We start from the raw sequence: 26,839 nt of genomic DNA, 5'->3' as shown, positions 1-26,839 counted from the left end.
AGCCTTCCTATCTGGCGCATAACCCATAAAAACACTATTGACAGCTTTTGGATCCAATTTCTTCATCTTTTCATCAGGAACATGCACGTAAGCAATGCAGCCAAACACCTTAAGATGGCTAATGTCAGGCTGTGCCCATACAACTTCTCATAGGGAGTTATATCATGAATCCTGGCTGTAGGAGTTCTATTCAACACATAAACAATAGTAACCACTGCTTTAGCCCAATAAGCATTTGGCAAACTCTTTTCATTAATCATTGCACTTGTCGATTCCATAAGCACACAAATTTTCCTCTTTGCTACACCATTTTGATGTGGTGCATAACTACAAGCAAGCTATCTTTTTATACCATATTTGGCAAGATACCTGTCAAAATCTCTAGATATATATTCTCTGCCTCCATCTGATCTTAAACATGAGATATAACAACCTAGTTCATTTTCAGCATGCTTTTTGAAGTCTTTAAAGGATCAGACACCTCATCTTTGTGAACTTTCATAATGTACAACCATGTGTATCTGTTGAAATCATCAATGAAAGAGACATAATATTAAGCACCACTGAAAGAAGCATTATGAGATGGACTCCATACATCCGAGTGTACTAACTGCAATGGATAAGAATTGTTCCTAACATGTCTCATAAAAGGAAACCTTGCTTGTTTCCTGAGCTGACAAGTAGAGCATACATGTCCAAGATCATTGTATTTGAACTTAGGTTACGCAAGTACAACCTCTTTTTGTTGCATAGATTTCAGCTTTTGAACATTTACATGGCCAATATGTTTATGCCAAATTTCAACATCCCGTACAACTCCATCATCATGGGCAAACATGGCTGCCTTCAATTTCGGAATAGATGCATCCAACGTAAACATTCTGCCATCCCTTCCTTTAGTAATCAATTTACAACCATTACCATATTCCTCAATAAAGCATCCATCTTTTTTGAATCTGACTTGTAGATTGTGCTCTGCCATCTATCCAACTGACAAAAGATTTTTAGTGATCGATGATACATGAAGCACATTATGTAGACTCTTTTTCTTGCCATTAGGCATAAGCAATGGGACCACACCTGTATGTTGAATATCATGCTGTGTATCATCCATAGTGTAGACATATCCATGAGAACCTACAATCAAGTCATCAAACCATTCTCTGTGGGGTATCATATGATTATATGCCCTTGAATCTATGTACCATTTCTCATCTCTACCTTGCTTAGGCACATTTTGTGATACATGATCATAGCAAACAACCTATTTCCCTGATCATCCTGAGCACCACTGAAAGATGCATAATTTCCATGTTGTTTGCCTTTTTCTTTCATGTGTGCTTGCTTCTTATGAAAATATTTGGCAATATGCCCATATCTGCCACAATAATGACGGTCTTTGTTCTTGTTAGACTGCTCATTTGACTGCTAGGATCCACCACCTCTGCCTCTAGGTGATTTCCCCTGCCTCTAAAGCCGCCAAATCCTCGCTGGCCCTGCATATTCAAGCTATTTCATGCATTCTGCTGCTATTGTCCATAGGTATTTTGAGTGTCTCCTCGACCTTGAAAAGAACCACAACCTCTACCACATCTGCCACACTGGCTAGAGTAGAGAAAATTATATATACCTTGAGACAAACTGGAACTTGTGTTAAGACCAAGCTTTACTTCTTCATGTAGCAGTAGTGCAAGTAGTTCATCCCAATCAGGGGGTTCTACTCTTATAGAAATAGAATTATCAAATACCTTGTACTCCTTGCCAAGCCCATTCAATGTCACTGCAATCATATCATCCCCTAAAACATTAGACCCAATAGTAGCCAGCTGGTCGGCTATAGTCTTTATCTCCATCATGTATGCTTGAATGCTCCTGCCATTTCTGGACCTATTATTAAATTTATTCTTAAGTTGTATCTTCCTTGCATGTGTGACATTACCATAAATTTTCATGAGTGTATCCCAAGTATCTTTTGGGGAACGACAACTGGTAATCTTCATAGCCATTGAATCAGAAATGCACAAAGAGAACCAATGTAGTACTTTGCTAGCTCTTTCCAACCACTATCAGTGAGCTCTTTGTTGATCCTATGTTGGATTTTGTTCAGGTAAATTGAGTTTAGCTTTAGTCCCCGTGCATAAATCCCAGTATCCTTTGGCAAATCAGAAAATTCTGCATCTTGAACTTCCATAGTGCAAAGTTCTTGTTATCAAGCTTATCATCGACAATTTGGGTGATATTATCAATGCCTTGAGTATTTTCCATATTGCAGTAGACAATTTTTAATCAATGCCTAACTCCCCATAAACAAAGATGTCTTACTGATCAATTTCATCCTTCACAACATGTAGGTACATCAACTAGTTCATAGAGCATGTAGTTGCTGTATAGCATGTGTACATTCAATCTTACTGAGAGTAGAGAAACATATAGTCTACAATCAGCAATTAGTAAATGAACAATAGCCTTTTTTCAATCAAAACAAAGATATTTATGTGTCAAACATACCCCAAAACATCCTAGACATTTGCCACTATATGTGGGAGTCCATACATGACCTTTTAGGGACATTGTAGTACATGTACAACAAGTACAAATGCCAAATATCTTTTTGGTTGATAATAGTCAGCCTATATGCAACCAAAACAAGGTCAATCCAAGCTCAAAATCTTCTTGAATCATAGCATACATATGCCAACACATGTAGAGACCAAGACATGATCATACTGACATTCATACATGCCTTGTCTTCAAGAACCAATGTCATATAACTCATGTACTGTTCATGTACAACCAATGTCAATGGAGTTGATTTTTAGCTCCAAAAGTCAGCATTCAATGCTCTTTTCAATTCATACAACACCCAACATACATATGCCCATAACCAAGGTCCATAGATACTATCCAATGTCATAGATTGCTTCAAGAAGTACTAGATGCTTACTATCCACAGTTCAAGACAAATTTCTAGCCTATTAAAACCTTCCAAAGATGAGCATTTTACACTCTAGAACCATGCTCAAATGCATGAGAATAAGGGGATATACATTGTTAGGATGAAAGCCACCAATGCATTAGAACCACTTGCTGTTTACTACAGTAAACAACCAGTCTACACATGTCTGTGCTAAATATCTCAAAATCTATGAAGAATTTGAAAAAATTTTCCGCGGCAAGGTTGTAGATCATATTGAAATGGACAGGAGTAGCAAGCCATTTCTCCAAAATCCATTTCTGTAGCAAGATATGGCTTCTGCAAAAAAACGGGCCATAGGTACAGTCTCCTTTGATGATGTTTTTTCATATCTGATGTCTTTGATGTGAAATGGCCACTCACAGGTTTTCAATGAAGCCTTATGAAGCTCCCAAACAAGCCACGGTAAGCTCTTGCACAAACACAAAGCATACCTTGATAGGAACAATAACATCCTTTCTTCTTTAGCATAGAGTCTTATCTTCAAGCTCCAAATCCAGACTCCTTCAATGCCATGCTCTAAAGAGCTCATTCATGTTGACTCTAATATCATGTTCAAAGATAAGAGAGATAGATTGGATCCAAAGAGTGATTAGTCAACTCATCTCATTCATCTTCGTTATTCAATCTCTACTAACATGAAAAAGATAGTACAACTAGGTTACCACTAACCATGACTAATTGTGGTTAGGTCAACACCAACTTATTTAATATCCCACACATGAGTACAACTGGACACAATTGTAGGTAATGTCAGTCACACACATATACATATGAGCAGGTGAGCTTGAAGTCTCAACATCATTTTCACCAAGAGCCATTAATAAGTGGTAGTCTCTGAATCTTGGCCATAGAGGGACCAGTTTGTTAGCGTATGCCAAAAGGTAATGAAATAGATCCAAAAGACCATCAAATCGAGCTTTAAAAGCAAGAAAGAGTTGAACGGGCTAGACATCACGCTGAAATTATGTAATACTTCCACACAATTAAAAATTAGTTGGTTAGTTCAAAAGTTAGTTAGTCAATTAATAAGTTAGTAAGGTTACTAACTAAAGACTAACTAAAGTAAAAACTAACTAACATTAATAACTAATAATTTTTATTTAATTAAAAATAAAAAAATAGAGAGTCATAATCTGACATTTTTCCCAGATTGACAAGGACTATAGCCACCCTTCATGGAAGTTACAACATGAACGAGAGTTATGAGCTATATTAATCACTATTATTAATGTGTATAGTATGGATGGTCCAAAAATATTATTTCATCTTATTTTGAAGATTTAATACAAAAAAGAAGGATTGCAAAATCATGCGCATCACAATTGCAGTTTATTGGCAATAAACAACACTTCGAATAGAGAGAAGAAGAAGGAGTGATCTGGAAGATTTCTAAGCAAGTGTCTTGGGGTTTTACCCCCCTTTTGGAGCCTACAAAACTATCAAAATTGTGATTTGAGCATCAGATTACTGATTTTTCCAAGCCACAATGCTTTTTCTCTTGTTTGGCTATAAATATGAGACATGGGGAGCAGTTAGTAGAGCACAAGGAGACCCTGAGAGGTTGAAGAGAGAGGTAGAGAGAGGGAGGTGGAAGGATACCCCTCCAAGAGATTGCGAGAAGGAGCTTGAGATCCATTCCTCCTTCTTTACATCTCGAATCCACCTGCGGACGATGGCCCCCAAGCGAAAGACCTCTCTAAATGTTGAAACTTCCACCATAACCAATGCGACTGTAAACCAAGGGACCATAACTACGGGAAACTCACCTCTTATGAATCAAGTGCACCCCATTGTATTAGGGAAAAGAAATTGGGAGAAAAGATAGTATACATTAATTATTGCAACTTAACTGAGCATGTATCGAGATAACGAGCGTACTAGGAAAATTTTGTTCATCTCATTCATCTTAGGTGATTGATTAAAATTGCACTTAGGGGCCGTTAAATTGCACATAAATTGCATGAAAATTTCATGCTAATATATATATATATATATATATATATATATATATATATATATATAAATATATATATATATATATGAAAAAAGTTTTAAGAATACGCATTAAACTGCAATTAAGCCAGATAGATTTTATGCATTCACATCAAGAGAAGGTAGGATCCTTGTTAAGTTAATCATTATCATTTTTATGGTAGACTATATTTCTAGGTTTTGGACTAACCAATGCTCCTCCTACATTCAATACGCTAATGCAGGATATCTTTTGACCATACCCTGACAAGTTTGTACTTGTTTTCTTTGATGGCACCCTGGTCTACTCCAAGGAAGAAGAAGACCATGAGCCTCAACTTTGCATTGTCCTTGATTTCATGAGGACCCACAAGCTTTATGCCAAAATGAAGAAGTGTATCTTCCTCAAACGACAAATTGAGTATCTAGGCTTCATTATAACAGAAGGGGGAATCTCTGTGGATCCTGTAAAGGTTAAAGCTGTACAAGAATGACCCCCACCATCCACTATTAAGGAAGTGCGTAGCTTTCTTGGTCTAATAGGATGGTATAGAATCTTCATCAAAGGTTACGCCTTAGTTGCGGCACCCCTCACAGATCTACTAAAGAAGTAGGTTGTCATAGTGTGGACATCCACTAAACAAGCAAGCTTTGACCATATTAGGGGCCTAAAAGCTTCCCCTACTTTTACCCAAAGCAAATAGTTTCCCCTATAATAAACATATCCAATCTTTTTTCAACCCTGACTAATCTGTTTGTTCTGAACATTAATTCTGAATTATTCCTTCCATCAATAGCTCATTTTTGACCACACAGACTCCATTTTATAATTCAGATAATCGTTTATACGAAACAGATTATAGTTTTGAATATAGAGAGAGAGAAACATAGGCAGAGAAATCTGTTTTGTTCCTTCATTAGTTTTTGAATGATAACATCGCTTACATGCTTATCTATTCTCTTGACGTGAACAGACATGAACAAATATTGTGACTTCTCCTTTTAACTTCCCAAAAACATATATATCCTACTGATGACTCTTAACATATGATCTGTCTTCTTCTGCCATCAATATCTAATTGTAATCACGGATTTTGAGTTTGCCATTCTTCTTTGGCACCACCACTATAGGTGATAAACATGTCACCTTCTCCAAAGGATAAATAAATCCCACTTTTAGAAGTTTATCCAACTCCCATTTGATAGACTTTGCATAATTTGGGTTCATCCTGTATCTCTCTGAAATAACAGGGAGGACTGCATCTTTTTTGAGGTTAATCCTGTGCATAAAAAATCTAGGATCCACTCATGTCATATCAGTGTAAGTCCATGCAAAAATATCTTTAAATTCCTGTAATAGCTGACTCAGATCTGTTTTGAATTGGCCTTCCACATGAACAGTGACTTTGACCATCTGAGGCTCCTTTTCAAAACCTAAATTAAGATCATGTAAATCATCTTCCTAGACCCCGATAGTTTTAGCCATCTGCTGCTCAAAAACCTTTTCAACCTGAATGATCTGCTGAATGTGCATCTTCTCCTCCTGTTTAGATAACTTCCTATTTATATCTTCTTCTGTAGGATCTTCCTATTTACTCTCATTCTGTTGTTGGGAGGTTACAGATTCCTTCTGCTCCTTGAACTATTCTAGAATTCTGACCACATCTATATCAAAAATAGATACAACTGATTCATTAACTTTAAGGAAAGCATCTTCATCATCATCATCAACTTCCTTCACCATGTTAAGACCTTGTGCATACAAGGCTCTCGCTTCTCTAGGAAAGGTTGCACTAGGTACCATATTCATGTGAACTTTCTTCTTCCCCTTCCTGATTGTTATTTTTGCCGCTTCCCAATCTTGTTTAACCTTATCCTTCTTAAAACAAGCCCTTCCCAAAAGAAGTGGATATGGGCTATTTTCTTCATCCATTTTTAACACTACAAAGTTCACTGGGAATGTGAAACTTGAAATAGTAATTTTGTTGAATTCAAAGAATTCCTAGAGGCTGAATCCTCTTGTGATCTGCCATCTTCAGTTGAAAAGGAGCTTCTTCTAGCTCAGGTAGCTTCAAAATATGGCATACAAGAATTCACGTAGAATATTCACCCTGAACCTCCATCAAAAAATGCTCCCTGTATCTCCTGTTCCTGAAAATTAATAGTGATTTTGGACACTTTGTAGTCCACATCTTTAGCCTCAATCTGCAGGTTCATCCACCTGTTCTTCCTCCTCACTCAGATTTTTGAGTACCTGTCTTTTGAAATCAGGGACCAAACTTAAAATTTGATCCATTGTAACACTGGTATTCCTCAAGACTTTAGCTGTCAACTAAGCCTCCCTTGTTTCTTGCTGCTGAATCTCCTCCTGAATACTTAATTATATATCAGGTATTTGCTGCTACAATTTTTGTTTACCATAGTTAGTTTTTTGACTTTTCTGAATTTCCTTCAAACATCCTTGTCTGACCTATCTTTGATTCTTCCAATACTGAGGGTGTTTCATCTCCTTATGGGATATAACAAGTTCAACTACATATTGTGCACCTGATCTTGTAATGACCAGTACTGATGCTGATTTGTCAGGAATCTCCTCCATTTGCATATAGTTGGAACAATCACACTGTACATTCAATACATGATAATCATTATGTTGTCTTTGCACCACATTTTTGTTGGGGTAAAAGGCCTCTGGGCCTACCCGTGTATATTGTGACCACCCATTCTTTATTCATATATAATATGATAGTGCAATAAGGCTGTCAGTTTAGTTGGACAACACCTACATTGTGTATGCTCTTCTCTTCGGCATCTTCCTCTTCTCCTTCTCCACTGCCATTGCATCCCCTTCAACTGGTATCGGATCAGGTCTTCAAGAGCTCATCCTGGTCTTCCACACGAGGTATGAGATCTTCATTCTCACTTAGTTTTCAGCTCAATAGTTTTCACAGGTTGTGGGCAACCATAGCTCACACCTCTTGGAGCTTCCTTCACCTAGATCTTGCTTCCAGCCTATCAAGGCTTGTTGAGGCTTGGTGTAGGCATTCTTTGGCCCCCATTTGTGCCCCCTTTGGGCCTCATTGTTGACATGTGGGACAACAGACCCCCCCCCCCCCCCCCCAGCCAGCTCACATTTTATTTGTGCATGTTTCAAAATGTGGCCCAAAAATCACTCTTTTTATCATATCTCGGGCATTCGAAACCCCGATTCAGGCAAGGTAAGAGTCTAAGTTGGGGTTTTGGCACGTTCCAGACGCGATGGTGATGTCGGATTTACCAAATTCCGATGATAGAATATTCTGCAACAGATTTCAGGTCTGAGATAGCATGTATTTGTATGCCTATGGCTTATGTGATGCTTCTACTGATGTCTCTTGATACCGGATCACTTGTGGATGTTATGTCTCTTATGTGAGACACATTTGGAGCTGATTTAGCTCAGCCATTGACTATTTTGAACAATACTAGATCTGTCCAAAATAGGGTAGCCACCTGTTACTTCAATTTTATGCTTATAGGTCTTGGCATTTGATGCTCGATTATGCCCGGTTTTGGTGCCTATACATACAGGAATGTATGCCTATGGTTTGCCTATGGATTTGACCTTGGACTGAGCATTGATTTTCTCAGTTTACAGAGGCTATATGCTGCTGGAAACTTCAGGGCTGAAGCTATTTATGCTATAGTTGGGTTATACCTATTGGTTACAGGGTGCTCCTGGCTACTCAGTATGATGTCATGATGTATTTGGCCTATGTCACATGTCTTGTTTATGCTCCGGAATGCTTTTGAGCTGAGATTAGAGCTTGATTTGGGTTTGACTATCACTTCTTTGCAGCTGGCATTTCATCTATGACATGGTTTATGCCTAGGCTACTCAGTACGGGTTATGATGTCTTGGTGAATGCTTTATGCTTTGGCTGTGGATGGCAGTTGTTTGAGCTTGTCTCGACATTCATTTTAGTATTCCCTTGAGTAGTTGGACATTGACTTGGATTTTTCTGTTACGACTTGGCTTTTTCCGTTACGACCTTGGATGCTATATGGGATTTGATGCTCCGATTATGGATCTTGGCTATTACTTGGATGCACTTACTGTTGAGATTCAGCAATCACACTCACTAAACAGCCTCTTTGTGTGGAGCTTCAGGGCTAAGGACATGCAGGCTTACCTATCCCATATGCACAGTGGTGCCTACTGCAGTTTCCTACTTTCCTATAAAGCATTGCACTTGCTTCCTTTTCTTAATGCAATGATTGTACTCTTTTCTTTTCAGTGAAGTGTCAATGTCATTGTCCACATACACAAGATTGTGTTTATGAGTCCAAGTCTCAATCTTGGAACCTAATTCACTTGTGTAACAAACAGTGTCTGTGTCTTCTCCATCATGAGTCCACACTTCTCATTCCATCCACCATAACTCACTGCCATGCTCTAGATCCCGTATCTCTCACATGGTATCAGAGCATAACTGAACATGGCTTAGCATGTTTCAGGTCCTCTCTCTACTCTCTCAGTCTCTCATAATCTCTATCCAGCTCAGCTCAAGTGTTTGACTTCATCTCCAACTCCATTTTCACTCTCTACCCCTTGGCAGCCATAGCCAACCTGCAACCTACCTCTGTTGGAGGAGCTGGATCTCCACTTACAGGGCATATCTTCACTTGCTTTCTTCTGGAGAAATGATCCTTGACTCAGGGCACTGCATCCTGTCACTTCAAACACCAACATTGGTGACCCACAATTCCAACATTGCGTGATTCGTCAGTCGCAGTCCAGAAAACGGCGCCTTCTGTTCATACAGCCCGATGTCCATCTGTGCAGCGCGATCCGTCCTAGGTCTTTAGGGCATTTGAAGCCTATCACTTAGGCTATCTTCAGCTTGAATCTTGAGGCTTATGGTTCAGGCTATGAGCTGGAATCCTCAAAAAACCAGTCGTGCAAAAACCCTAAAAAAGACCACCATAGCTTTGAGCTCAAGCTCCTCTCTCACTTCACCTTCTCTCCTGCCACTTAAATCCAGGAGGGGAGATCTCATTAAGCTACTAAAATTCTCAACAAGACAAGCATCAAATCAAGGAGGTGAGATCTGTGAAGCATTTTTGAAGAACCATTGAAGATTTGAAGACTCAAGGAAGAAGATACAAACATAGTGTCCAGTGACACTCATCTAGTGCTCTTAGCACTTGTGTCTTGTGACACAACCAACTTTGCTGCAAACTGAGAATTTTTGGAAACTGATTTGCTATTGATCTTGCAACCTCAACATGGGAAAAGACTCTCCAAATGCTCGATTCAAAGGAGTCGGGTTCCACACTTGGCAAACCCGCATCAAGCTCATCCTGATGAAGAAGGGTCTTTGGGCCATCACAAATGGCAAAGAGAAGAAACCTCAAGATGCGGACCTTGCAGTTACTTGGAAGAAGAATGATGACAAGGCACAAGCCATCATCAAACTAGAATTGGTCGACAGCTACATTCATCATGTGGATGCTTGTGACACGTCCCATGACACTTGGGATAAATTGGATACTCTATTTGGTGCACAGTCAAAGTCGTCTAAATATGGTCTATTAATTGAATTTTTCCGACTTGATATGAAGCCTCATACATCCTTGGCATCCCATCTGAACTACATGGAAAGCCTGCTGACTCAACTTGCAGGAATAAAGCTAAAAATGGATGAAGATGTTTGTATTGGTGACTTGCTAAAAAGTCTGCCTCCTGCCTATGATAATGTATCAACCACTCTAACCAATATGCATGATCCTCAACTTGTTGATATTAAAGCCTCTCTGTTAGAAGAAGAAAAGAAACTTAAAAGCAAAGAAGAGCCCAGCACTTCAAAGGATGAACAAATGTTATATGTAAACAACAGATACAAAGGTAAAAAGGAACTGCTCTTCTGTGACTTTTGCAAAAGGACCGGACATACTGAGAAGTTCTGTCATGCTAGGAAGAGGTCCCAAAAGGCCTATCTTGTAGCTGTGAAAGAAGAAGAAGACCATGGACCAAAAGATGAAGAAGAAGATGAAGATGAAGACCACCAGGATCGGAAGGACAAGACTCATCAGTCCTTCTACTCTCATAACTCTGATAGACTGTATTAAAAGCCTTGTATTTCCTTGCCCTAATGCTTTCTGCCATAAGCTTTGTAAACTCCTCATGTAACTTGGCATTACAGTCCCTGTACACTTTGTGAGGCCCCTGTTACAGCCTCTGGATGTCCATCATGTTTTGGTGCCCACACTTAGCCTTTTCTGCGACAGCCTCTAGTGTCTATCATGTTTGTGGTGTGCCCACACTTTGCAGGTGGTTCTCATTACAGCCTCTACACACTTTGTGCCTTTCTAGTTGTGATTGAGGAGGGGTGTTGAGATTCAGCAATCACACTCACTAAACAGCCTCTTTGTGTGGAGCTTTAGGGCTAAGGACATGCAGGCTTACCTATCCCATATGCACAAAGGTGCCTACTGCAGTTTCCTACTTTCCTATAAAGCATTGTACTTGCTTCCTTTTCTTAATGCAATGATTGTACTCTTTTCTTTTTAGTGAAGTGTCAATGTCATTGTCCACATACACAAGATTGTGTTTACGAGTCCAAGTCTCAATCTTGGAACCTAATTCACTTGTGTAACAAACAGTGTCTGTGTCTTCTCCATCATGAGTCCACACTTCTCATTCCATCCACCATAACTCACTGCCATGCTCTAGATCCCGTATCTCTCACACTTACAGGTATTGATCAGTGAACTGCTCCCTTGCTTTGGCAGTTTCCTATTGAGCTGTGATTGCTCGTTTGCATTTGATATGTGGGATACTTACTGATCAATGGACTTGGATAGTGCTTGGGATTTACAGTTATAACTTTCTTGCTCCTCTGTGTCAAGATTGTGGGAGAGAAGGAAGGAGTCTCGCTTGAAGCTTTCTTGCTTGCACAATGGGGGAAGACACACAAGGGTGGAGGCTGAAAACAGTTTTCCTCTTCTTAGTTGTGTAAGCCAAAAGAACTCAAGTACAAAGAAATAGAAGAACCCTATATATGGGTCTCAAACCAAACTCAACTAACTAAGGTGGCATACTAACTGAGCCACGAACTAGAGTAGATAAGGATAGCTATCATGTAGCTATTATTCATGGGCGGTGTACCAACCGCGTCTGCAACTGACAAGTCGGTGACATAAATATACAACGGTCACCCTGGCGTATCACGAGTGGAGCTCGATATCTCAACACTCCCCCTCGAGCTCAATCCCAATTCCTGCACACCAAGCAGGTCTCTGAACTTGCGCAGCTTCTCTGCGCCCAATGCCTTCGTGAATATGTCAGCTACCTGATCCTCTGTGCTGACATAAACTAGATCAATAAGACCTAGTAAAACCCTCTCTCGCACATAGTGATAATGCACCTCAATGTGCTTTGTTCTAGCATGATAGACTGGGTTATTTGCCAAGTGTATACTACTCATGTTGTCACAATAAATGACAACTGGCCCATCTGTAGACTGATGCATATCATAAAGTAGCTTATGCAACCAAGCTACCTCACATGCAGCCATTGCTGCACCCCTGTACTCAGCCTCTGTGCTCGACAAGGCAACTGTAGGCTGTTTCTTGCTGCTCCAAGTGACTGCAGCACTCCCAAAAGAGAATACATATCCACTGGTAGATCGTCTATCAGAAATACTACCAGCCCAATCAGCATCAGTGTATCCATGCAACTGTATCTGAACCCCAGTCTCATAAAATAGTCCATACTGCAATGTGGACTTCACATACCTAAGTATGCGTCTAGCCGCATCCAAATGTGGTTTCCTTGGAGCCTGCATAAACTGACTTACCAATCCAACAGCATAGCTCAAATCTGGCCTGGTAATAGTCATATAAATCAAACTTCCTACTATGCATCTATACATAGTAGGGTCTTCTAGAAGCTCACCTGCATCTGTGCTCAGCTTCACATTTTGCTCCAAAGGAACTGAAATAGGCTTACAACCTGTCATCCCATATTTGGACAGCATGTCCAATCCATACTGCCTCTGCAAGAGCTGTATCCCACTTGGTGATCTAATCACCTCAATGCCCAAGAAATAACGCAGCTCTCCCAAATCCTTCATCTCAAACTTCTGCTTCAATAGCATTTTCACATGAAGGATATCTTCATCACTGTCACCTGTCATAATCAAATCATCAACATAAATGACAAGCAGCATAATACCTTTCTCTGTTTTTCTCACATAAAGTGAGAAATCTGCCTTGGAAATCTGAAAGCCAATAGTGACAAGATACTGTCCTATCTTGTCAGACCATGCTCTAGGTGCTTGCTTCAAGCCATACAAGGCTTTCTTCAACCTGCAAACAAACTCAGGATGAACAGCATGCACATAACCTGGTGGCTGCTCCATATAGACCTCTTCTTGCAAATCACCATGCAAGAAGGCATTCTTTACATCCATCTGATGTAAAGACCATCCCTTTGATGCAGCCATAGCAATGACTGCTCTTACGGTTGCCATCCTTGCAACCGGACTAAATGTTTCTTCATAGTCAATGCCATATGTTTGTGCATACCCCTTGACTACTAATCTTGCCTTGTATCTGTTCACAGAACCATCAGCATTGTGCTTCACCTTATAAACCCACTTACAGCCAATTGCATTCTTACCTTTAGGCAAAGGTACTAACTCCCATGTAGCATTTGCTTCCAAGGCATCCATTTCTTCATCCATGGCTTTCTCCCATTTTTCTTTTCCCATGGCTTGCTCAAAAGATGTGGGTTCTGGTTCCTGTATCACTTTGACCATATATGCATAGTGAATGGCTGTAAATCCATCATATTTCAGCCTATCCACAGGATACCTAGCTCTTGTAGACCTGCGCAAAGTAGGTTCACTCCCAGGTGCTCTCAAAACATCCCTGGTCTTCCTTACTCCAGGTGTAACAATAGAAGGAATACCCAACTCATCATCAATGCTCTGTTCTGAGCCACTGGATTCACCATCCACATAAGAGTGACCTGCATTCACATCAAACATGGGCTGATCAACCTTCTCTTTTCCTTTTCGTGATACCTGCATACCACTATCTGCATTGCTTTGAGAAGATTCTCCTGATCTCAATCTGCCTGTCCATGGCGAAGAATGTGAACCACTGCTAGAGGACGCTCCAGGTCCACTAATATTTTGTGACTGCTGCTGTGAATTCTGTGTAGCATTACCATTTTGTGCATCTTCATCATCAATCACATTTACTGGTTTATACCAGCTACTCATCTCATCAAAAACAACATCTCTGCTCACTGTAAACTTACGAGTAGAAGGGTTATAGCATCTATACTCTTTTTGCTGCAGAGAGTAACCAATAAAGATGCACTTCTCAGCTTTTGGATCCAACTTGGATCTCAGCTCATCTGGCACATGTACATAGGCAATGCAACCAAAAATTTTCAAATGAGAAATATCTGGTTTCCTACCAGTATACCTCTCCTCTGGAGTCATTCCATGTATTGCTGCAGTGGGCGTCCTGTTCATTATGTAGACTGCTGTAGCAACTGCTTCAGCCCAATAAAAATCTGGCAAGTCTTTTTCATTGAGCATGGCACGAGATACCTCTCCAATATGCCTGTTTTTCCTTTCTGCAATTCCATTTTGTTGTGGGGTATAACTGCATGAATATTGCTGCTTTATGCCATGCTCCTGCAAGAACTTTGCAAACTCATTTGAGAGGTACTCTCCCCCTCCATCTGACCTTAGGCATTTTATCTGCAAGCCTGTTTCTTTTTCAACCATAGCTTTAAGAGTTTTGAAATGCCCAAAAACTTCACTTTTCTTTTTCATAAAATACACCCAAACTTTTCTGCTATAGTCATCAATAAAACTGACAAAATAATGACAGCCTCCAAGAGATGCAGCTTTAGTTGTCCACACATCAGAGTGAATTAATTCCAATGGCTTCTCACTCTCTTGAACATGTCTAGGAAATGGTTTCCTTGCCTGTTTTCCAAACTGACAGGCTTCACATACCTTATCCATTTCTGCAACCTTGAATTTGGGCAATCCTGCAACAATATTTTGGGCCTGCATTGATTTAAGTCGCTGTACATTAACATGACCAATGCGTTTATGCCAGATATCAATATCTGCAACTACACCGGTCCCATGTGCAAACATTGCTGCACTTAATTCAGACATGTCTGCATCCAATGTAAACATTCTGCCCTTCTTCTTTCCTTTTGCTATCAAGCGACCTTTATTTTTCATATCCTCAACAAAGCATCCATGAGGATTAAATCTGACCTGCAAGCCCTGTTCAACCATTTGACCAACTGAAACCAGATTCTTGGTGATATTCGGGACATGAAATACATCGGACAGGTATTTCTTTTTCCCACCCTGCATAGACAAGGGAATTTTTCCAATCTGCACAATAGGATGTGCAGTATCATCACCAGTCTCCACAAATCCTGGTTTTTCCATTTTCCTTGCATCCTCCATCCATTCTGCATGACCTGTCATGTGGTTTGATGCACCTGAGTCAACATACCATACATCATTGCTTTCTTCTGCACTTGTCATAGAATTGTTCATGTGCTGCACCATGAACAAATGCTCATTTCTGTCATCACCCTGTCTACTAGAAGATGCATAATTCCCTTGTTGCAGTTTTCCATTCATGATGTCATTCTGCTTTTTATAGCAGTCTTTAGCCATATGACCCATTTTACCACAGTAGTAGCATTCAACATTACTGTTTGCATTTTGGCCTCTTTGCCATCCACCACGACCTCTTTGGCTCCCCCTGCCTCTAGAGTTACCACGTCCTCCTCCATAGGACTGGTTTTCTTGAGTTTGCTGCATATTCTGATTTCTGCCACGGCCTCCAAATCGGCCTCCTCTACCTCTGCCTCTACCTCTTCCAGCATTTGAGTAGAAGACAGCTTCTTTTGAAGTTCCTCCTGAAGAAGATGCACCACCATTTCTCTGTTCCTCAGAAATTAGAAGAGCAATCAACTCCTCAAAATCAGGAAATCTTTCACGAACTGAAATGGATGTCCGAAACTGTGCATAATCCTTTCCTAGACCATTCAAGGTCACGGAAACTAAATCATCATCTTCCACTGGCGACCCAATGGAAGCAAGTGCATCTGCAATCTTCTTCACCTTCATGTGGTAGTCGTTGATGCTCATACTTTCTCTTTGCACATTATGCAACTCTTGCTTGAGCTGCATTTTCCTGGCTTGCGTATTTGTGCTATACATTTTTGACAAAGTATCCCATGCCTCCTTTGGCGTACTTGCATCCTGAATATGCACAATCATAGAGTCTGAAATACTGATAGACAGCCAATACATAACTTTCCTGGCTCTCTCATGCCATGTTTTAAATGCCTGCATTTGTTGTTGATTGGGAACATCAGGAAGAACTGGTTCTTCTTCATTTCCTGCAACAAATTCCCAATATCCTTTTCCCATAAGGAAATTCGTCATTCTAAACTTCCATGCCTGGAAGTTGTTCTTGTCAAGCTTTTCAGTGACAATCTGTGAAAGAGAATCAGACGCCATTACAGAATACTGCAAGAAATTCTGTCACTGCAAAAAACACAGCTTCACCCTCACAAGGGCAAATCTGCAAAACTGGCGAAAGTGGTATTTGACCACACAGTCACTTCCTAGTGACGACTTTGCATAAACAGGAACCAAGGATGATTCTGAAACTCCCAATGTCTCTGCGCACAAGCATACGATGCAATTTCCACAGTAACTTTTCACCGACCTGTAGAACAGTGGTCGCACAGCATAAAACTGAGCCTTTTCTTGAGTGCGTGCAGAAAACTTCCGTCTGCAAAACAGGCCCCGAAATGGCCTCAAATAAAAAAAAAGAAGGTCGCCGAGGGCTAAAGCCCTCTCCCGCAGCATATACTGCCCTCTTGCTTCACCGCGAAGGGCGTCTCAACCTGAGACAATGCACTCCTGCAATTTTCGGCTGTGCTACCTGCAGAGATCTGCTCCCAAAACAGGAAATGAAAGCAACACTGCTCCTCTTACCAGACCACCGCGAGCTTGGCTTGCTTTCTTGAGCTCCTTACCACGAACAAGGCTCTGATACCATGTCAAGATTGTGGGAGAGAAGGAAGGAGTCTCGCTTGAAGCTTTCTTGCTTGCACAATGGGGGAAGACACACAAGGGTGGAGGCTGAAAACAGTTTTCCTCTTCTTAGTTGTGTAAGCCAAAAGAACTCAAGTACAAAGAAATAGAAGAACCCTATATATGGGTCTCAAACCAAACTCAACTAACTAAGGTGGCATACTAACTGAGCCACGAACTAGAGTAGATAAGGATAGCTATCATGTAGCTATTATTCATGGGCGGTGTACCAACCGCGTCTGCAACTGACAAGTCGGTGACATAAATATACAACGGTCACCCTGGCGTATCACGAGTGGAGCTCGATATCTCAACACTCTGTTGTCTAGCTTCTATGCTAGTTGGGCTCCTGTTGCCCGTCCATGTTAGAGAGCAGATGTTATGTATGCTTACCCGTTTATGCACATGGTCTACTATTGTATACCTTACAGAGCCACTTATTTGGATGTTGTTGTATAGATGTTTGGGCTTCACCTGGAGCTTGACTCTTGTAGGATGCTTTGCCACTTGTGGGTCTTTACTTGACTTGGTTGTTCCTTGGTGGCATGATGTACTGCAGAGCTATGTGTATGCATATGGTTATAGGCTGATTTCATGGTTGAATATCATATGCTCTTATGACAAATGTCTTATGCTTTACTGTACTATGGTTGGTTATGTCATGCAGTTGGCTACGACTCTTCTTCATGTGGGAGCTTTTGCATTCTTGATGTTAGTTCAGTTGGTCAACACAGGCAATATGTATGTGCATGGGTCATCATTCAGATTACCATTTCCTTTAGGATTAGGTGGTCCCTAGTTATTTCTCCCCTGAAATCTTCTTGGCGGACCTTCCATTGCTCTATTTCTGTCTGGCTCCACTACATTTTTAGTTGGTGCATTTGCCCTTGGCACTTGTTATCTTGGGTTTTCCCTATTGTTAGGATTGTACCCAATAGGTTGCATCGGTTTGCCCATGCTTTTGACATGTGTTACAATATGGTTTCTCCTTCTTAGGGGAAGTTGAGATTCCCATACTCTTCAAAGTTGCAATAATATGCTTATTGAGATTTTGCACCTTTCTTTTTTATTTTATTTTTGCTTTGTTGTCCTTCTTTCCTTTACTTTTACTCCTGTGTTTCTGTTTCCTTTTCGTCTTCCTGCTTCTTCTGAATTTCCTTTCCTCATTTTTTGAATCATCAGAATTTGAATCTAAATTGTCATCTTCTGAATCTGAATCTGAGTCAGACTTTGATTCTGAGTCTGAGTCTGAATCATTGTCTAAATTTGAATCATTGTCATACTTCTTCTTCTTCTTCTTCTTCTTCTTCTTCTTCTTCTTCTTCTCCTCCTCCTCCTCCTCCTCCTCCTCCTCCTCCTCCTCCTCCTCCTCCTCCTCCTCCTCCTCCTCCTCCTCCTCCTCCTCCTCCTCCTCCTCCTCCTCCTCCTCTCCTTCTCCTTCTTCTTCTCCTTCTTCTTCTCCCTCCTCCTCCTCCTCCTTCTTCTTCTCCCTCCTCCTCCTCCTCATTCTTCTTCTCCTTCTTCTTCTCCCTCCTCCTCCTTCTTCTCCTTCTTCTCCTTCTTCTCCTTCTCCTTCTCCTTCTCCTCCTCCTCCTCCTCCTCCTCCTCCTCCTCCTCCTCCTCCTCCTCCTTTTGCTTCTCCTTCTCCTTCTCCTTCTCCTTCTCCTTCTCCTTCTCCTTCTGCTGCTGCTGCTGCTGCTTCTTCTTCTTCTTCTTCTTCTTCTTCTTCTTCTTCTTCTTCTTCTTCTTCTTCTTCTTCTTCTTCTTCTTCTTCTTCTTCTTCTTCTTCTTCTTCTTCTTCTTCTTCTTCTTCTTCTTCTTCTTCTTCTTCTTCTTCTTCTTCTATTTGATGGTTCCCAACCTTTTCTTTGCTCTTATGGTAGCTGCTACCAACTGATTAAATCCTCTTGCACCTCCAAGAATATTTGTACTGGCTACTAGTTCTTAGGGATTCCATCAACCCATTACAAAAGTACTCCCCCAAAATCTCATTGATTGGTCTTTCAGGTGGTGCAAGTCTTCCATTCAAATCTAAAAACTGTTGTGCATAATCCTCCACAAGGAGCCTCTTCTGTTTCTTTATTTTAAGCTTCTTCAGAATATCACTGGTGGGTGTTTTCCACCTTCTGAACCTTGCTAGAAATGATGTTGTAATGATTGTGTATTAGCAAAATGGGCTACACCATACTGTGTAAACCAGTTCATAACCTTACCCTCCAATGTGGTAGCAAATTGTTGCTTTTTCACATCATCTCCATACAATACTCCTAGCCCACTTGCTTTCGATTTTGTGCTAAATTGAGCTACATGGGCATCATGGTCTTCCTTTTTGGACTCACCCTTGAAGTTTGCAAATTTGACTTTGCCATTTGCTAGATTAGAGGGTTGTGCCATTGATCTTGGCTGTTGTGTTGCTGCAACCTTTCTTCTTGCTGGTGTTTTAGGAAATGGTTGAAACCTTGGTTTTCTCCTTGCCTGTCTCTGAATTTGAGACCATGCTAGTAGTCCCACAAATCTATTTATGTTTCTCTCCTCCTCACCTGGTGTAATATGTAATTGTTGATCAGTAACAACATCTTCTACTATATGACTAGGATCTACTTCTTCAGTTTATACAATCACTCATATTCCCTAAATCCAGGATATCCACCTGACTGCCACCGCTAGACCTCTGATGTTCTTTCTTCTTCTGTTTCTCTTCTTCTTCGAATATTACCTATAGCATGGTATAATAGGTTCCAAAGCCTTCACCTCTGTATTTTTCTGCTGACATATACCATCAGTTCAGTCTACTACTAACCTCGAGGTGCACAATGTTCACATGATGATGGCACAACCACACTGATTTCTCTGTCTTCCCCTAACCAATTTAGGTGTATAACTCAATCCATATGGTTGACAAAATTGCCAAAGATACTGATTATGCCAAATTTTCCTGAACACATTGCATGTATACTTCAAGCCAAAAGGTGCAACCTGTTTTGTTTGTTCTTTCCACACTACCTCCCTGACCTTTCCAATAATGTCCAAAGGTAAATTAGGAAACTTTGTGTTTAGAAATACTTGACTATATGCCTCAAACTCCTCCTCTTCTGTTATCCAATTCTTAAACTCCTATAACAGTGCTTGTGCAAAGGATTCCCGTTCCTCCTCTTCAGTAGTCCAATACTGAAATTCCTCTAGCCATGAATCCATTTTGATTGTATCCTTTAACTCATGAATCTTTTGCACTTGTTCCATTCTAAACCATCCCACTTGATGCCCAAAGACTAATTCGTTGGATTGCCAAGTGTTAGGGGCCTAAAAGCTTTGCCTACTTTTACCCAAAGCAAATAGTTTCCCTTATAATAAACATATCCAATCTGTTTTCAACCCTGACTAATCTGTTTGTTCTGAACATTAATTATGAATCATTCCTTCCATCAACTGGCTCATTTCCGACCACACAGACTCCATTTCATAATTTAGATAATTGATTATATAAAATAGATTATAGTTTTGAATATAGAGAGAAACATAGGCAGATAAATCTGTTCTGTTTCTTCATTACTTTTTGAATGATAACATTGTTTATAGGCTTACCTGTTCTCTTGACGTGAATAGACATGAACAAATCTTGCGACTCCTCCTTTTAACTTCCCAAAAACATATATATACTACTGATAACTCTTCATGTCAGATCAAGACAAAGGTTTAAAATACCCTTACAAAACTAAATAAGGAACTCCTAGGTTATGCCTTAATCATGCCTTTAACAAACCAACTCAAACATAGCTTAGTGATAGCGCCAATTTTGAAGCACTTGTAGACTTGAGCAAGGAGTTCAAAGTTGTTACAAGTGCTAGCTCACTTGCACTAGGCTATGCACTAATGCAAGAAGGTCATCTCGTGGCATATTCCTCAAGGAAGTTAAAAACCCATGAGAAAGATTATGCTACCCATGACTTGGAAATATTGGCTATTATTCATGCCCTCAAACTCTAGAGGCACTACTTGCTTGGCAACAAATTCTCCTTAGTCACGGACCATAAGAGCCTCAAATGGATCTTCTCCTAGGCTAACCTCAACATGAGGCAACACCGTTTGATCAAGTTGCTACAAGAGTATGACTTTGAAATTAGATATAGAACTGGCAAGGAAAATGTGGTTGTTGATGCCTTAAGTTATAAAGTGTTCCTCAACTCTCTCATTATGGAGGAACCTTCGACGTGGTCAGATCCCTAGCCACCATGGTGTCAATGCCAGGCAACCCTATCCTTGAATTGGCTAGGGAGGACTCTAAACATGACCCACAATATCAGAAAATGATAAAGGAGATCCTAGAAAAGGACCAAAGTCCCAAACTCAAAGTTAAATATCAAGAGTACTCTATTTATGAAGGCCTAGTCTACTTCAGGACAAGACTACATATTCCTTTGAGCCAAAGACTTAAACAACATATAATTTGGGAAGCACATGATTCCCCTTTCTTTGGTCATCCAGGATATGCCAAGGCCCTCAACATGGTCAGGAAGAGCTATCATTGGGAAAGAATTAAGGGAGATGTACTCAAATATGTCACGGAATGTTTGTCTTGCCAATGCATCAAGGTAGAGCATGTCAAGATGCCTGGAGAGCTACAACCCCTCGACATCCCTAAGATGAAGTGGGAATTTATCAACATGGACTTTGTTGTTGGGTTATCTCCAGTTCCAGGTGGGTAAAACTCAATTATGGTTGTAGTAGATATACTTACCAAGGTTGCACATCTCATCCTAGTAAAGAAAAATTTAAAGGCTTCCAGACTATTCATTAAGGAGATATTCAGATTCCATGGTCTACCCAAAAGGATCATCAGTGATTGAGACTCCCTTTTCACATCTCATTTTTGGAGAGGGATATTTGAAGCTATTGGGATTTAGCTCTATTTTAGTACGGCCTATCATCCTCAAACTGATGGCCAAATAGAAAGGGTCAATCAAGTGATTGAACGTATGATTAGAGCATATTGCTGTCACAAACCCAAGAAGTGGGCCCAATATCTACCCTTGGTGGAGTTTGCCTACAATGATTTCTTCTAGCAAAGCATTCAAATGACACCTTTCCAAGCATTGTATGGGCATGACTGCCATCCTCCATTAAATTTCTCGGACCCTACTTTAAGGGTAGAGGCTTCCAAGAAGATGCTAGAAGAAATATATGAACAGAAGACATCAAATTCGCCAAGGATAAGTAGAAGGCTTATGCGAATTTGAATAGGCAAGAGTGGATCTTCAAGGAGGGGGATATGGTTTTCAATCGTGTATAACCCAAGAAAAATTCCTTATCCTAGGGAGAATTTAAAAAGCTTAGCCCAAGGTATTGTGGGCCTTATAGGATCCTCAAAAGCCAAGGGCCTAATGCTTACAGACTTCAACCCCCTGAAAATGTAAAAGTTCACGACGCATTTCATATTAGTCTACTAAAGAAATATGTGTCAGATCCTAGCCATGTATTGAGTGATCAACAAATTGTAATGCCAAGCCAAAGAGACCTTGAGCTGCAGCCAAATAAAATCCTAGATACTAGGGAGAGAGAATTGAGGAGTAGAACCCTTAGAGAATCCCTTGTCCTGTGGAAGGATTATCCTGAAGAAGATGCTACATGGATAGATGAGAATGCTCTTCATCAACAATACCCACGGTGTCTCTCGAGATGAGGATATCTTGATTTCTCTAAGGGGAGGAGGATGTAATACTTCAACGCAACTAAAAATTAGTCGGTTAGTTCAAAAGTTAGTTAGTCAAATAATGAGTTAGTAAGGTTACTAACTAAAGTAAAAACTAACAAACATTAATAACTATAAACTTTTATTTAATTAAAAATATTAAAAACTTAGAGTCATAATTCGACATTTTTCCCGGATTGACAAGGATTGTAGCCACCCTTCACAAAAGTTACAACGTGAATGAGAGTTATGAGCCATATTAATCACTAGTGTTAATGTGTATAGTATAGATGGTCTAAAAATATTAGATTTTGAGAAAAACTAGAATGTTTTAGATATTTTAGATATTACTCATTATAAATATCCTAAAAAGCTATGGAGATTGCTAGAACAAGATGTCGTGTAAAAAAAAGAAAGTGGTGTTTTCAGCTTGTTTTTGTTGAGATATTTTGCAATCACATCTACTTCAGTCCCTTTGTAAGGAGCAGTGAGGGCTTAGGACCAGAATCCCATATGCACAGTAGGAGAAAGTACCACCACTCAATTCCTATAAAGCATTGTACTTGCACTCTTTTTGTAATGCAATGATAGTACTCTTTTCTTTCCAATAAAGTGTTTATGTCACTGTCCACATATAAGATTGTGTTTATGAGTCCAAGTTTCAATCTTGGAACACCTAATTCACTTGTGTGACAATTTTTCTTTGTCAAGGTTAATGTCTTCATGAGTTCCTTCTTCCTCTTTCAACTTCCATAGCTTCTGCATCTTCCATGTTCTAGATCTTGCATATGTTAATATGGTATTAGAGCTTGATTGGGCATGGCCTAGCTCATCTTATCTTCCTTCTCTGCTGTTCTAGCTTCTATTCATCATTTCTCACTCAAGTCCCAACTGAAGGTCTCATCTTTTACCTCTATCTCCACTTGACCTTTCTTGGTAGCCATAGTCAACCTGTACCTACCTTGCTTGGAGCCTTCATATCTCTCAACTGAGATTCCTTTTGGAGATATCTTCCTCTGCTTAGGGCACTTCTTCCTAGCACTTCAAACCAAGTCATTGATGATCATCTAGCTCAACATTGCGTGAATACCAACTCGCTGTCCTATTTGCACTTGTGTCTGATTGTATAGTTTGTTTAGTTTGTACATGCAACAATGTTGATCATTATCATAGAGATTTTGAAGCTATACATCTGAACTCACTCCCCCTTAGAGGGTTTCTCAAATGGCTACCTCTGTGAGCAGCAATAAGCAAAATACCAGTCACCTATTCTTGAAAACCCTAATCTGCCATAGCTCACTTTCACTTCATCTACTCACTGATTCCAATGCATTGAAGGTCCTGCCACTCATATTTGAAGGTCCTACCATCAAATCAAGAAGGGGAAGATTTGGATTGAAAGAACTTAAAGGATTTTGCAGATTTGGAAGACTCAAGGAAGAAACATAGTGTCCATTGACACTCATTTAGTGCTCTTAGCACTTGTGTCTTTTGACACATCTCAACTAACTCTTCTACTCCTTAAATCTGATAATTTTGAAGCTGATTTGCTTTCCTGCAAGTCTAACATGGGCAAAGACTTTCAACTACCCGTTTCAAAGGAGTTGGATTTCATACCTAGTAGACCCGCATCAAACTCATCCTGATGAAGAAGGGTCTCTAGGCCATTACTACCAGAAAATAAAAGAAGCCTCATGATGCGGACCTTGCTATCACTTGGCAAAAGAATGATGATAAGGCTTAGGACATTATCAAACTAGAGCTAGACGATAGATGTATCCACCATGTGAATAACTGTGGGACTTCACAAGATACATGGAAGAGATGCGACACCTTGGTTGGTGCACAATCTAAATCATCAAAGTATGGTCTCTTGATTGAGTTTTTCAAGCTTGAAATGAAGTCCAGCACATCACTTGCCACACATGTGAATTACATGGAAGGACTTCTAACCCAACTTGCAAGAATCGACATTAAAATGGAAGAAGATGTTTGCATCGGTGTTCTACTTAAGAGTTTGCCTCCTGAATATAATAATGTATCAACAACTTTAATCAACATGCCAAAACTTGAACTTGTTGATATCAAGGCATCACTGTTAGAGGAGGAAAAGAAGCTAAAAACTAAGGAAGAACCAATCACCTCTAGAGATGAACATGCATTATATGTCGGCAACATGTATAAAGGCAAGAAGGATAAGCTCTTCTGTGACTTGTGCAAAAGGACCAGACACACTAAGAAGTTCTGCCACGCCAGAAAAAGGTCTCAAAAGGCCTATCTAGTTGCAATCAAAGAAGAAGAAGAAAATAGAGCAAAGGAAGAAGAAGACCACGAGGAGAAGGACAAACCTCATCAGTCCTTCTATTCAGATAGAATTTTTTAGCTTTGTATTTCCTAGCCCTAATGCTTTAGAGGTAAACTTGTAAACTCCTCAGTTAGCCTTGTACTACAGCCTCTGTACACTTGTGAGGCCCCTGCTATAGCCTTTGGATGACCATCATGTTTGTGGTACCCACACTTAGCACTTTTTGCTACAGCCTCTAGTGTTTTGCCATGTTTATGTTGTGCCCACACTTTCAGGTGTTTCTCTCACTAAAGCCTCTACACACTTTGTACTTCTGGTTGTGATTGAGAAGGGGTGTTGAGATATTTTGCAATCATACCTACTTTAGTCCCTTTGTAAGGAGCAGTGAGGTCCACATACAAGATTGTGTTTATGAGTCCAAGTTTCAATCTTTGAACCTAATTCACTTGTGTGACAATTTGTCTTTGTCAAGGTCAATGTCTTCATGAGTTTCTTCTTCTTCTTTCAACGTCCATAGCTTCTGCATCTGCCATGCTCTAGATCCCACATATTTTAACAGTTTTGGAGATTTAATGCAATAAAAAGAAGGATTGGCGAAGTTGCGCGCATCACGATCACAGTTTACAAGTAGTAAATAGCACTTCGAACAAGGAGAAGAAGAAGGAGTGATCTGGAGGATTTCTAAGCAAGTGATTGGAGTTTTACCCCCCTTTTGGAGCCAATGGAACTATCAGAATTGTGATTTGAGCATCAGATTGCTGATTTTTCCAAGATTCCCTCCATAAAGAGATCTTCTTCTCAGCCACAACCCTTCTTCTCTTGTTTAGCTATAAATATGAGGCATGGGGAGTAGTTAGTAGAGCACAAGGACACCTAGAGAGGCTGTGAGAGAGAGGTAGAGAGAGGGAGGTAGAAGGATACCCTCAAGATATTGTAAGAAGGAGCTTGAGAGAGAGAGAGAGAGAGAGAGAGAGAGAGAGAGAGAGAGAGAGAGAGAGAGAGAGAGAGAGAGAGAGAGAGAGAGAGAGAGAGAGAGAGAGAGAGAGAGAGAGAGAGAGAGAGAGAGAGAGAGAGAGAGAGAGAGAGAGAGAGATGAGTTACCCCGAGAGGCTGCGAGGGAGAGAGTTAGCTCAATTCTCCCTATCTCGGTCTTCGACTAAGTCATCTTCTCTTACGCTCTCCCATCTCCAATCCATTCCTACTTCTTTATATCTCGGATCCACTTGCAGAAGATGGCCCCCAAGTGAAAGACCTCTCCAAATGCTGAAACTCCCACCACAACCAACGGGACTGCAAGCCAAGGGATTGTAACTACAGGAAACTCATCTCTTATGAATCAAGTGCCCCCCATTGTATTAGGGAAAAGAAATTGGGAGAAAAGATAGTTTATATTAATTATCACAACTTAATTAAGCATGTATCGAGATAATGAGAGTACTAGGAAAATTTTGTTCATCGCATTCACCTTAGGTGATTGATTAAAATTGCACTTAGAAGCCGTTAAATTGCATGGAAATTTCATGCATATATATATATATATATATATATATATATATAAAGTTTCAAGAATATGTATTAAACTACAATTAAACCAGATAGATTTTATGCATCCACATCCCTTTGCTTGGTTGAAATAATTGTCCTTTGGTAGAGAGAACAAAGAATTGTCTAGTACATATTGTGCACTTCTGCTTGTGTTTGTACTTAGGAACACCTATTTGAAAAAGGAGTCATCTAACAAAGGAGTTGATAAGAAG

This window comes from Lygodium microphyllum, chromosome 3, assembly GCF_053477565.2.
Source record: "Lygodium microphyllum isolate KBCC chromosome 3, Lygodium_microphyllum_v1.1.10, whole genome shotgun sequence".
NCBI lineage: Eukaryota > Viridiplantae > Streptophyta > Polypodiopsida > Schizaeales > Lygodiaceae > Lygodium > Lygodium microphyllum.
Note: the sequence above shows the minus strand (reverse complement) of the source record.